This window comes from Pan paniscus, chromosome 19, assembly GCF_029289425.2.
Source record: "Pan paniscus chromosome 19, NHGRI_mPanPan1-v2.0_pri, whole genome shotgun sequence".
Taxonomy (NCBI): domain Eukaryota; kingdom Metazoa; phylum Chordata; class Mammalia; order Primates; family Hominidae; genus Pan; species Pan paniscus.
This window is the reverse complement of record NC_073268.2, coordinates 52,239,383-52,252,305: the sequence shown is the minus strand read 5'-3', so window position 1 is coordinate 52,252,305 and position 12,923 is coordinate 52,239,383. Positions and strand designations below refer to the sequence as shown.

Below are 12,923 nucleotides of genomic sequence, written 5' to 3'. Positions count from 1 at the left end.
TGGGTTGGCAAAATAGGGCCACCTCAGAACTGCCGCCAGGAGATACACAGCCCTAGGCACTTTGCGCTTAGAAGGGACCACAAAAGAGAGGAAGGCACAGGTTGGGCATCTGCTTGCACACCTACCCACCTAAGATGGGGCACTCACTACCTCCTGGAGCAGCCCAGGCCACTTCTAAATCACTTCTGAATGAGAGGAAGTGCATCTTTGGGCTGGGCACGGTGGCTCACGCCTGTATTCCCAGCACTTTGGGAGGCTGAGGCAGGTGGATCACTTGAGGTCAGGAGTTTGAGACCAGCCTGACCAACATGGTGAAACCCCGACTCTACTAAAAATACAAAAAAAATCAGCCGGGTGTGGTGGCGCACGCCTGTAGTCCCAGCTACTTGGGTGGCTGAGGCAGGAGAATCACTTGAACCCGGGAGGCGGAGATTGTAGTGAGCCAAGATGGCGCCACTGCACTCCAGCCTGGGTAACAAGAGCGAAACCCCGTCTCAAAAAAAAAAAAAAAAAAAAAAAAAGGCTGGGCATTGTGGCTCACATCTGTAATCCTAGGACTTTGGGAGGCCGAGGCGGGTGGATCACCTGAGGACAGGAGTTCAAGACCAGCCTGACCAACATGGTGAAACCCCATCTCTACCAAAAATACAAAATATTAGCTGGGCGTGGTGGTGGGAGCCTGTAATCCCAGCTACTTGGGAGGCTGAGGCAGGACAATTGCTTGAACCCGGGAGGCAGAGGTTGCGGTGAGCTGAGATCATGCCATTGCACTCCAGCTTAGGCAACAGAGCAAGACTCCGTCTCGAAAAAAAAAAAAAAGAAAGTTTCTATTTGGATGAAACTGAAACCTTTCTATGTCACCTCTGTCCACACAAGCAAGTCCTGCTCTCTGGAGGTGCAAAGCCCATGTCCTGTTGAGATTTCAAACAGATTCTCTCCTCCCTGCCCCATGTCAGGTGGGAAAGGAGAGAGAGATGGCTGTTCTTGGGGAATGGGGCCTGGAAATAGCTTTGTGGAGGGCGAGCTGGTGTCGCGAGCTGGTGTCAGAACACACAGATATGCACACACTTAGATGTACAAACATGCAAGCACAGATATGTGCCCCTGTGTGTGTCCAAGGAGCTCACACGCAGACACACAGGCAGACATGTAATACACCTACACGCTCTGACCCGCACATAGGGAAGCAGGTGTGGGCCCACTGGTCTGCACCAGGTCCGTCCCTGACACCTCTGCAGTGGAAGTTCTTGGAGCCTTTAGGTGGGTGGGAGGGAAAAGGGGCTCTGTCTCCATGACCCCCATTCCCAGCGGCCTTGGTTAGCTCTGGTCTGCTCCCACGGGAGGATAAGTACCATTTGTTAGGCCTCCCAATTTAGAATCAGCCACAATTAACTGGAACCTCCTTAACATCCCCCCAACTTTTTATTTTTTTGAGACAAGGTCTCGCTCTGTCACCCAGGCTGGAGTGCAGTGGTACAATCTTGGCTCACGGCAGCCTTGACCTCCCAGGCTCAGGTGTTCCTCCCACCTCAGCTTCTGGAGTAGCTGGGACCACAGGCACCCACCACCATGCCTGGCTAAATTAAAAAAAAAAAATTGTAGAGAGAGGGTCTCGCTATGCCAAGCCCCCTTTTGGTCGTTGGGGGCTAAAGGCAGGCGTGAACAGCACTTGAACATGCCCTTCAGTTTGCCTTCTATGTGGACCCCTTTGTCTGATACCCCCCAACTAGCCGGTGCTTGACTAGAAACAAGGCTTCAACGTCTGCCTCAGGCATCCTCCTCAATCTCTCCCCCTGTCCTGGATGCTCATTTTCTCTCTGCCTAGACCTCCCTCCTCTAGGAACCAAGATCCTCACCCAAAAACGTGAGAAAAATAAACCAAGCAGTGGAAGACGAATCAGAACGTACACGTGGTCCCAGGGCCCAAGATGGCCAGACCTTTGCATTGGGTGGTGAGGGGGCCCCGGGTCTCCCAGCCCCCAGGAGCAGCCAGGCCTTCTGCAGAGGCTTCTGCATTGGTATTCTCTGTCCCTCACAGCCCAAATTACACTGGCTCTCCTGGGACCCTTTTATCGCACGTTGTCACTTCAGCAAAAGGTTATGTACGAGAACATGGAAATCCCTCCCGCATATTAACTAAAGGAGCATTTAAAAAATGCACCAGAGAAAGAAGCCCACCTAAGAGCCAATTTTTCCAGTGTCTTAGAGAGAACGAGCACTGGACTGGGAGTCAGGAGTCGGAATTCTTGTCAGGGTCCTGCCCTTACTGGGACCTGGGGCGTGCCATGTCACTTCCCTGAGATCCAGTGTTCTCATCTGCTAAAAATGAGAATAAAAGCACCCACAATGGTGCTCTATCAGGGATGCTGTGAGGGTCATCTGAATGCCTGGAATGAATGAATCATCTTATAGAACAAGCAGAATCTGATTGGTGTTAGTATTCAGGCATTGCCAACCAAGTACTTAACAGGCAAGGAGAACATGGTATTATTCCCCAAGCATTCTGCATCCTTTCACACCTCCTTATCTTTCCCCACGCAGTGCCCCGCATCTGGTGCACCCTTTCTTTTTCTTTCTGGCCTGGAGAATTCTCAGAAAACACTAAGACCCAGTTTGGAATCAGTTTCTCAGTTTTGACATTTACTAGATGAGCTTCAAAGATACAATCTGCCTCGGATCAGGGAAAGCCAGGATGCCAGGGCAGGAACCCAGGTCTAAGCAGGGTGGCAAGCTCCAGAGTGCCAGGGCCCAGCTGGCACATGAGTGGGAACTGCAGGGAACCAGGTGACTCAGAAGGTGGCAGTCCCATGGCAGCTCTGCCGATAGTGCCCTGTGGGTGTGTGGCCCTGCAATGCCGACCTGATTTTTTTTTTTTCAGGGAAGCAAAATGTAGAATTTTTATGTGAAATCCAATGTTATTTTTAAAAGCCTGGGTTGGCCAAACAGCGCCCACCTGGGGGCATTGCCAGAGGACAACCTCTGGCCTATGTGCTCAAGCCCTGGCCTCTCCGTGGAAGAGATGGCAGAGGAGGTGGTAGGCTCTGCACAGGGCATGGGAAAGTGAGGGTCTTCCAGGCAGGGCCAAGGAGACAGGCAGGAGCAACAAGCTGGGCAGCAGGACTGCACGAAGCAGGTTTAACTGGTGAGGAGAAGGCTGACCGCCAGGCAGCAGTAGCCTCTGGGCCTTGGTGTGCTCTTCTGTCAAATGGGGATGATAATAGAGCCCAGCTCCGGCAGGTGATGAAAGGAGTGTGCCAGGAGCTCCTGGCATGAGAACAGGCTCAGTTGGGACCTGTAGGATTAATGAGGGAGGAAGAGATTCTTAAAGAAGCCTGCAAACCCCGGGAGAACACAAGCCCTTTATAGAGGAGATGCCCAAGGAAGGACGTCACCTGCCTGGCATCACACAACAGGTGACTAAGTGAATGGCAGATCCAGTCACCACAGTGTGACCCCGATCCCATCCCCCTCTCCCAGACAGAAGGCCACAAACATGGGGAATGTCCTGAGGGGTCTTCCCTGCTCCAACCTGTTCCTGCTTCAGGCCTGTGGCTTGCCCGGGACTCTGCCATCAGACAGCCTCTCTCTGAGTTAAGCAGTGCCTTCTTCTCAGTAAGGAGGCCAACGCTCCCAACACAGCCCAGGGTTCAGCCGCAGGCTCACTTCTTACCAGCCATGGGCCTTGAACCACAGTTGCCAGACCTTTCCAAGCCTCAGTTTCTTCATCTGTAAAATGGGGATGGCAGGAACCTTTCATTGGCAAGGAGGGTCTGAAGACTGGAAACAGCAAAGTGCCCAGGGCTGGGCACCTAGGAGGCCTCACGGAGAGGAAGCTCTGAACACGATGGTTCCAGGTATCATTCTTATTGCCCCCAACACCACCTCCCCCAGCAATCCTCCTCCAGCCTGTGCCAAGGCTCTGGGCACTGTTCCTCCCTCTCTGTGCTAAGCTTTCTTTCAGGGAATTATAATCTGCTGAGCTTTAATTATCAGTCCCCCAGGACCATCACCTACTTCTCAGCTGAGACTGAACAGTCCCTCCCAGTGCTCAGCTCACAGGGGATGCAGGGCTAGGCCGAGCTGCTCTGGGCTTAGGCAAGAGGTTGGGGAGATGGTCAGGTCTCTGCTTCCCTCTAGACCAGCATTCTAGGCCTGCACAGCAGCTCCAGGAGGAGGGAGGCTGCTCTCATCCAGCCCACACCCCAGAGGACTCAGGAGTTCTCAGGGAGGAAACTGAGGCCCCACCTGGGTCCTCTTCTGATCCTCTTAAGCCTCTCCTCATTGTCCCTGTGTGTTCCCACTGCCGAGACTTTGCTCCAGCGGTGCTCACTGCCCAGAGCACCCATCTTTTCCCACTGCCTTCAAGATAAAACCCTTCAAGCAGTCAAGGCCCAGACTCCTTTTTGGCCTCAGTCCCTGCCTCCACCTCCCCAACCCCACCTGCTCGCCACCCACACCCCCAGGCCTCTGGCATGCTGTGTCCTGCAGCCAACACCCTTCCTTCTGCAGCAAAATGCTTCCCCTTGGAGACCCAGCCCCTGTCCCTTTGGGTGCCTTCGCCAGGGCATCTGGGCCAGAACCTTGGGGCCATCAGCAGACACTGTGGAAGGACTGAAGGGAATGAAACACAGCCTGTAAACGAGGCATGAATCAGATGTGCAGGACAGGCCTGGCCGCCAGGCACCCCAAGTGCAGGGTCAGGCTGACCCGGTTCAGGCTGGTCCCGACACCCTATGTGTGTGGCCCCTCTGCTCCCACGTCCTCACCTCTAGGAGGGCTACCAAGGGCTGGGTGGGTATGAGAAGCATACCAGGCTGGCACCATGCCTGGCGCTCTGGCAGTTCCCAGCTCCTGCAGAGCCTGCCTCCTTGGGCATCGCCTGCCCTGCTGCCTAGAAAGGGCTCTCTCTCGGCCACTCAGGGACTCTAGCCCAAGGTCCCAGGCTGCGAGTGGGCCCGAAGTAAGGCCCCTGTGGCTGGGACACCCACAGAAGAGTGACACCGGCAAAGCTTCTCTGCCTCTCCGCCCCGTGCCACACTTGGAAAGGCCTCCTCCAGCCTACCCTCCTGGGCCAACAAAGTCTCATCTTGTGCCTCGGTCCCCCAGTCTGGTGACAGCACCTCATATGACACCTCAGCCCTGGCGGGGCCTCACTGGCCTAGACTTGGGCAGGGGAGCTCCCCTCTGGGAGCCCCAGCTTTGCCGTCCCTGCCCCACTTGTATTGCAGGATGGTCATAGTGATCACTGGGCAGCAGCAATGAAGCCAGGAGGCTGCACTAGTGGCCCCAGGTCTAAATCTGGTCGTAGGGTGCTGCTGAACTAGGTGACGACATATACAGACCAGGAAGTGTCATGTCAACATCTAATCCTGTTCCTGAGACAGTGGGCAACAGGCGCCATGGGCTGCATCCCCATGGGCTGCCCTGGCAGAGCCGAGCTACCGCGCCCCATGAGGGCCAGGCAGCCACCACAACCCCATCAGCACTGCCTGCCCGGCCCTGCGGGGCCTAGGGGTGGGTGGCCTCTGCATTATGCAAACATGAGTTCATCTTCTGATCACTCCTCCAAGTAACAGTTTGCATTTTAATCAGGGCCTTCCATGCTCTGACCTCGGCAGTGACTAACGGAAGCATTTCAAGCCCTGGGAAGGGCAGGAAGGGGATATTTAGGAGGAAGGCAGATACCAACATCACAGAAACTGTTCTCCTGAAAGGTGGCATCTTGCAGGGATGACCCAGCGCAGGCAGGGTCTCTCTGCCTGCTTCAGTGCAAAGGGCTTTTTGTGGAATGAGTGAACATCTGCCTGCCTCTCTCCCAGTTCTGCCTTGGGGAACAGGTGGATGCTGACTTCCTGTTCTGCCCGCCCCTCTGATGCCTCGTGATACTGTTTCTGGCTCCTGCTAAGATGTGGGACCAGGTTCAGCAAATCTCACTAGGACCTACCCCAGCAGAAACATCTCTCCCTTCTCCCACTCTACCTTTGCTAACATAGCCTCAGGTGGGTCCAGTGAGCATCTTTGCCCCCTAGAGGCTCATGCTGAGATGACAGTCACCTGAGCCCCAGACTGTCTCCTAGAAAGCACTGAAATGTGACAGTGTGTGTCCCTCCCCAGAAGCCAGCAAACCCAAGGCCTGTGGCAACACACAAGTGCCCTGAACGGATGGACAGGTGCACAAATGCACAAATGGGCCTCTGTGTGTGTTCCAGGGCTGCCAGGCACTTGAACAAACTTGACCTGGTTTTCCTTACTCTCTTGTCAGTCCTCTCCGGAAAAAGCTATCATCCCCATTATACAAAGGGGAAACTGAGGCTCAAAGAAGCAGAAAAAGCCCCCACTCGTGGCCAGCGATCTCACTTGCTTCTGGGTGTGGCCAAGCCACAGTGGGTCTCCTCCTCTCGGAGAAGCTGGGCTCAGGGAACACAGAGGTGGCACATGGGTGGATGGGAGTGGGCAGAGGTATGGCAGCAGGCAGGTCCCACAAATGCTGAGATCTGCCACGCTTGTGAACCCCGCAACACCTGATGCTGGGGTGGAGGTGGAGGGTCGTCTGGTTTATTGTTACTACTACTCCTTTCTACCACCATAGTCCTTACAAGGCTTACAGCAGACAGATAACCAGGCAAGGCCCAGCGTGGCAAGGCCCAGCGTGACCAGGCCCAGACTCCTTCCAGAAAAGACATGGCATAGGTACCCAGCAGTGTGGATACAGTGTCTTGAGCCTCACGGGGCACCTGTGGCTGGTCTGCTGTGGAACCATGAGCCAGTGTGGGGGAGGAGCAAGGTGGGGCGAGGCAGGCCTTGCCCAGGTTGGCAAAGGTGACCTGAGTCAGCCCAAGGCTGCTCCAGGCTAGTGAGTCACCCAGCTCCCCACGTGAATGGACATCACAGCCGCCCAGCCCTGTGCTGCTCGGACCTCAGCAAGGAACCACCTCAGGGGCGCCATGGGGAAGTTCTTGTCATGGTAGGCCCCAGCCTCCCAGGGGTCCTGCAGAGGTAGGGGCTCATGGTGGGAATCTGGGGGCAGCTAGGAGCTATGAAGGGCATCTGGGCCTTGGGGTCAGAGGACTGGGTCCAATCTGGGGCTCCCAACTCCTGGCTGCATGACCTCAAGCATGTCACTTCTCTGTAAAACTGGAACCACAAGCGCTGACTTGCAGGATCTGTGCAAACAACAAGCTCAGTGCCTGGCATATGAGTGGAGATCCATGGGGCTGGGTGGCTGCCACCCACTCCTGGGATCTCAGAGACCACCACCGGAAGAGAGTCCCTAAAATTCAAAGGAGAAGCTCCAATCAGACTTGGGCACGTGCCCCTCAACACCTTCCCACTTGAATCCCCCAGCCTGTGCTCCCCTCCGTGGGCTGTGGCTCCACCTGGCTGTGCCCTGCCATTGGACCCTACCCCATTTTGCATCCTCTGCTCTCAGCCTCTTCCTCTCCCTGGCTGGGGGATGTGAGCAGGAATGGCTCAATCAGGATATAATCGTTTTTAATTAACGTGCGGATCATTTCACAGCCTGATCTCCTTGGAGACCAGAGGGAAGACGGTCTTTTAAGATTTTCTTTTGCCTCCCTCAACCCCACCCCTCCCTGTCGAAGGCCTTCCCTCTCTTCGCCCACCCAGCCACAACCTTGAAGCAGCACAAAAGCCTGATGCCTGGATCCCTCCTGGGGCCATTAGGAGGAAACAGTGTGCTCACACACAGACATGCACACACGCATGCACACGCACACACAAGACCGAGCTCGGGGGCACCCTCCCTTCCCCCCAGAAATGCACAAATGGGATCAGAGACTGACACCACAGAGGGGACACACACAGGGACGGACACACACACACACAGAGGCACGCATGCACAACACATGCCCAAGCTGGAAGGCACACAAACCCCTTAAGAAATACACAAGCAGGATCAGAGGCACACGGATGTGCACACATACACAAACACACCACAAAAAGAGAGGCACCCTGGGTACCCTGGGCACAGGCACACCACACACACAGACATGCACACACAGACGTGCACACACAGATGCACATGTCCATGGGGGCACATCCAAGCGCAGAGACACACCGCAGAAACGTCCAAATGCTCACACTCACAGCAGGTTTCTCTCAACCTGGATGGTTGGTGTGCTGCAGGGGAGGGGGCAGAAAGTCCCTGTCCTCTGATAGGGAATCAGAGCCACAATTACCCTGTCCCCCACAAGCACCCCTAAGCCTCTCCCCTGGGGTGCCCTGCCACCTGCCCCATGAGGGACCTAGTGAAATAGAGAAGTCACCACCCCTAGGCCTTGCCTCCTTGACACCCACATGGCCAGAGCTTCCCACCTCTGGCCCCCAAACAGCTGTTCCACCGGGCCCTGCACAGCCCACCTGGATGGCCAGCTGGACACCCCCACTGGGAGAAATGCCACCCAGCCACTTCCCCGGGTGCCCCCTGAGACCCTCAAGAAGATGAGGGGGCTTTCTCTCTTCTTTCTTCATTTCACTTACATCTTTTTTCTCTTTTCCTCCTTTATCCTCCCCCCATTTTCTTCCTTCCAACTCCCTTCCCACTTTTCTAATCCCCTGCTTTCTCTCCTACTGTCTCTGCTTCAACTCTTTCTTCCCTCTCTCTCTCCTTCCCTTCTCCCCGGGGGGTCTCCTGGGGTGAATCTCGGGCCAGAGAGAGATTTTAAGGTGCACCCCATCCCCCACACCACTCCTTCATACCTCATATCTGTGCCAACACCTGCCTCTGCTCCTGAACAGATCCAAGGTTAGGTCTCTGACAAGTAAACTGAGGCATGGGGCAAGGATACAACCACTAGGGTCCCCAGAGACCTGCAGTCCCACCCCCTCACTGCATCTGCTTTGGATCCTCAGCTTTTTGTCTGGAGAATGGGATGGCAAAGAGGAAGGGGAACTGTGGTGGGCAGGTGGGGCGGGCAACAGGGAGCCTGTAGCCGCCAGATCCCGTGAACACACCCAGTCGGGGGTGGCCCAGGAGGGCTGAGAAGCCTGTCTGGGGCTCCAGCTGGCGGCACCAGGGGTAAGCTTGGGGTCTCAGTCCCCCCATCTGTGAAATGGGCAGGGTCAGCCTTAAAGACCTCAGGAATCTTTTCAGATGCGAAAACCAACATGGCAAATCAGTAGCTGGGTCTTCGCTGCTGCATAGCCCAGCAACTGCTGTGTGACCTTGGGACTCGCTTCCCCTCTCTGGGCTCTGGCTTCCTCTTCTGTCAAAGGAGGGAGGTCAGATAGGTGATTCATTGCCAAGGCTCTTTTCGGCTCTGATGGAAGGTTCTAGATTGTGGGGAAGGAAAAATAGTGTCCCATTTATCCAGGGAAAACTAGAGAAGCCGTTTCTCCCACTGCAGGCAGTCGGAGCCTTCGGCATCAGCAGCGGCATTTTGAGCAAATCATTTTAAGTATCAAGAAAAGCTATACAAAATATATCCACTACATCATTCATCAGGAACATCCAGAATGTTGGACAAAAGGGGAATATTAAGTAAGTTATGGTACATCCACTTGATTGGAAAAGCCTGAAGACATTAACCATGGTGTTTATGAAGCATTGGTTACAAAACAGGAAAAGGCTCACATTATGCCGGCAAAGCAAGCAGGATATACATCTGAATATAGAGAATGACGACAAAGTCTTTAAAAAACAAACCAACCACCGAGTCGAAAAGGACTGGGAAGAACTACATCAAAATACTAACATTGTCAGAGCCCTCTAAGACTGTCAATAACCTTATTTTTCTTTTTTTTTCAGCTTTTCTGTGAATGCTATTTTACAATATATATTTCAAAAAGGTTTAAAAAAAGCCACAAGGGCTAGATGCTTCCAATTGAGAAACTTTCCCTTTTCATTCATTCACCACTGATTCATTCACTCCCTTTAGCTGGACAAATACAGGACACTGTGAGTGACTGCTGTGTGCTAGGCCCTGGGGGCCCTAAGGAAGATAGGAGAAAAAGGTTCTTGAAAACGGAAACTCGAGGTCTGGGGAAGGGAAGGCAGCCCCATAAATAAGGGGGTTGTGCCATGGGGCATGAGCAGCAGTGAATCCCTGCTGGTTTCAGTCCTGCCTCCCAGAGCCTCACCCAGGCCTCCCTCAGCCACTAGGGTCTCATGGTCCAACCTATGGGTCAGACACCCACCTTTAATGGCCAGGCCTGCAGCTGAGTGGGTGTGTGGGAAGGGTGGGGAGCAGGGCAAAGGCTTGCTCAGGAGTCTGGGCAAAGGGTAGAAGGGCCTCTCCCTTCCCTCTACCCCAGACCCATGGCGACTTCCCTTCCAGTTTCCGATGGCCCTGGCTTGTAACCCCTCTTCCCTCCGGGCCACAAGGCCACTGCTTTGCTGCCTGACCCTCTCTGGGCTCTCATTTCCGCCTCCCACAAGGTCCCTGAACAAGGCACCACCCAGCCGAGTCCTGTCGGGCTTTGAAAGGGGAGTCCAGGGTCTAGAATCTGCTAGCTCCAGTCAGCCCGTGTCACACTGTTAGCATGTCAGAGGGTCCAACAATGTTTCCCTGCTGTGTGGGGGCTGACAAATTTCTGGGGGAGGGTTAACTCTTTCTATTCCTGGACCAAGAGACAGAACAGCCTGAACACAGTCTAGCCGCCCCCCTCCCTCTCAAAAGGTGCCTCCCCTCTCCCCCAGGAATTCTCTTTTTAAGTAGGGAGAGGAATTGCCTTCACCTGCCTGGGTTGCCAGCTTGGTGTCTCTGGACCTGGCTCTCTACCCCAGGAAGAAAAAGGGGAGGGGGCACCTTGATAGCCTGGCTGCTTGCCTGGGAATCCAATTAAGGCTGATTTCCACGGGCTCTCCACCCCCGCAACGCCAGTCCAGCTAGCCCTTCGCTCTTCCACCTCTCCCCTTCCTCTGCATCCCCCGATGGAGCAAAAGAATCTGGGGGCTTCTGCGTGCCGGGAAGCCTCTGACCCGGTGGTCCCCCCTTGGATTGAGTCCCCGCCTCAGAACTGCGGTCCCCAGAAATTTTCTGGGCTAGCATTCCCTTCCCATGGCCTCAATGGGAAAGGAGAAATTCCCACCACTCTCCTCCCCCTTCATCCTCCTCTCCTCCCGGCCCTGAGGGAGGGGTCGAGGCGTCCGGATCTCCGGGTCACCGGAGCAGCGTCTGCTGAGGATCGCAGGAGACAAACACTTCGTCACACAAGCACAGCACCCTCGGGATCACCTCTTTCAGCCCGCATTGTACCAGAGGGGAGGAGGCTGAGGTTGGAGGGGCCCTCGACGTGCCTGAAGTCACCAGCCAATCACCAAGCCCAAGAGGGGCTGCCATCCACGACCCCCGGCCGCGAACCCAAGCCTGCCGCCTTCGCCGCGCCCACCCCCCAGCCCCCTCCCTGCCCCGGCGCCATCCCAGGTCGACGTCTCTAACCAAAACAAGCCCCTCCCCCAGCAGCCCCCTCCCCCTGCCCGAGGCCCAGGGTCAGCAGCCCCAGGAGGGACCTCCTCCCCACCCCACTCCCCCACGGCAGAGGTGCGAGATTTCATTGTCAGCCTGGCCACTCGACCGCGCGTGAGACTGGGGCGCAGGGCAGGGGGGCCACTGGGCAGGCTCTCGTGCGGGGAGTGGGGAGGGGTCTCCAGGGGAAGTGTTTGAAGCCGCTCCTGCAGCTCTGTCCAGATCCGGAAGCCGCCGGGGAAGGGAGGAAGGCGGGGGTGGGGAGAGCGCGACCTTAAGCGCTGGCGGGCGGCGAGGAGGGGCCGCAGCAGCCCGAGGAAGCGCCTGGAGGCGTCAGGGGCGCCGAGTCCCCAGGGAGGCCGCGCTCCCGGGAAGTTTCCCATCGGTTGCCCGGAGCAGGATCGGACGCGCGGATCGCCCTCCCCGGTCCGACCAGCTTCGGGGCGCAGATTGCGAACTTGAACGGAACTCCTTCCTTCTCTGGCATCTCTCGCCTCCCCATCCGTGGCCACCAGCCCCGCCATCTCAGCCCCATGCCTTCCGCCAATACCACATTCGTCAAGACCGCTCACCAATGCTTTGTGGAGGAAAGGGGAGGGGGGAATCCCCAGCACAACCAAACTGTGGCCAAAAGCGGCCAAAAAAAAAAAAAAAAAAAGGAAAGAAATTCCTTCTTCTGAGACCGATTCCCTCAACCAGCGTGGAAAACCCCCAAACATGCAAATCCGCAACTCCAGCCAAGATCCTGGCGCCGCGGGAGGGGTGTCCGCGGCGGGCGGCGACCCCAGCCTGCAGCCCCGGACTCCGGGCAGGTCTGCGCGCGGCGGCGGGCCGGGGGCTCGGGGAGCCCTGGCGCCCACAGCAGCCCGCCGAAGACACAAAGCTCCGCCGCCAACAATACCTGCGGGTTCCTCCTGGGTCTCCCGGGCGCCGGCGCTGCGCGTCTCGCCGTCTCCCTTTCCCCCGCCGTCTCTCTCCTCTCGCGCACGCTCTCCCTCTCGCCTCTTCCAGAACGCGGTGGCCAGATGAGATCCTTGGGAGAAACAAATGTGAGCGCTCGCACGAATCCTTTCTCTCGCCAGCCGCTCGCAACGGCCCCAGGCTCGCTCCTTTCCCTCGCGCTCCCGCGCGCGCCGCGCCTCTCGCGCCCCGCGTTTCCTTCTTAGCAGCCCCTGCGAACGCCCTCAGTAGCCATTATTCACAGGCCGCCGGGGGACAGGAGGTAATTAGAGATGGCCCCGTGGCCGCATCCACTCGGTAAGCGCGATGCTGGCTCGGGGCGCGCGCGGGGAGGGGCGCGCGATGAGGGGGCTTGGCTGCGCGCAGCCCGCGCCCCAGACGCGGGGGAAGGGAGGAGGAGGAGGGGGCAGGGAAGGAGGAGGCGGGCGGGGGGGCGAGTGATGAGCTCGGGAAGGGAGCGGGAGGAGGGGGCGCCGGGGAGACGCTCCCTTGGCTCTCACCGCGGGGCCTCGGGGTCACCCGCTGCGAGGCTCCGAC

General features: G+C 56.7%; 1 protein-coding gene across 2 annotated transcripts in view; it reads right to left on the bottom strand.

Moving 5' to 3' along the window:
- Positions 1-12,923, bottom strand: part of RAI1 (retinoic acid induced 1) — a 130,083-nt gene that overhangs the window by 75,079 nt on the left and 42,081 nt on the right. The window contains exon 2 of one of the 2 annotated variants that reach the window (XM_034942311.3): positions 12,328-12,459. The gene's annotated coding sequence lies outside the window, so the exon portion shown is untranslated. Of the gene's footprint in view, positions 1-12,327; positions 12,764-12,923 lie in introns of those variants that run through there. The other variant, XM_055102027.2, reaches the window with a different exon arrangement.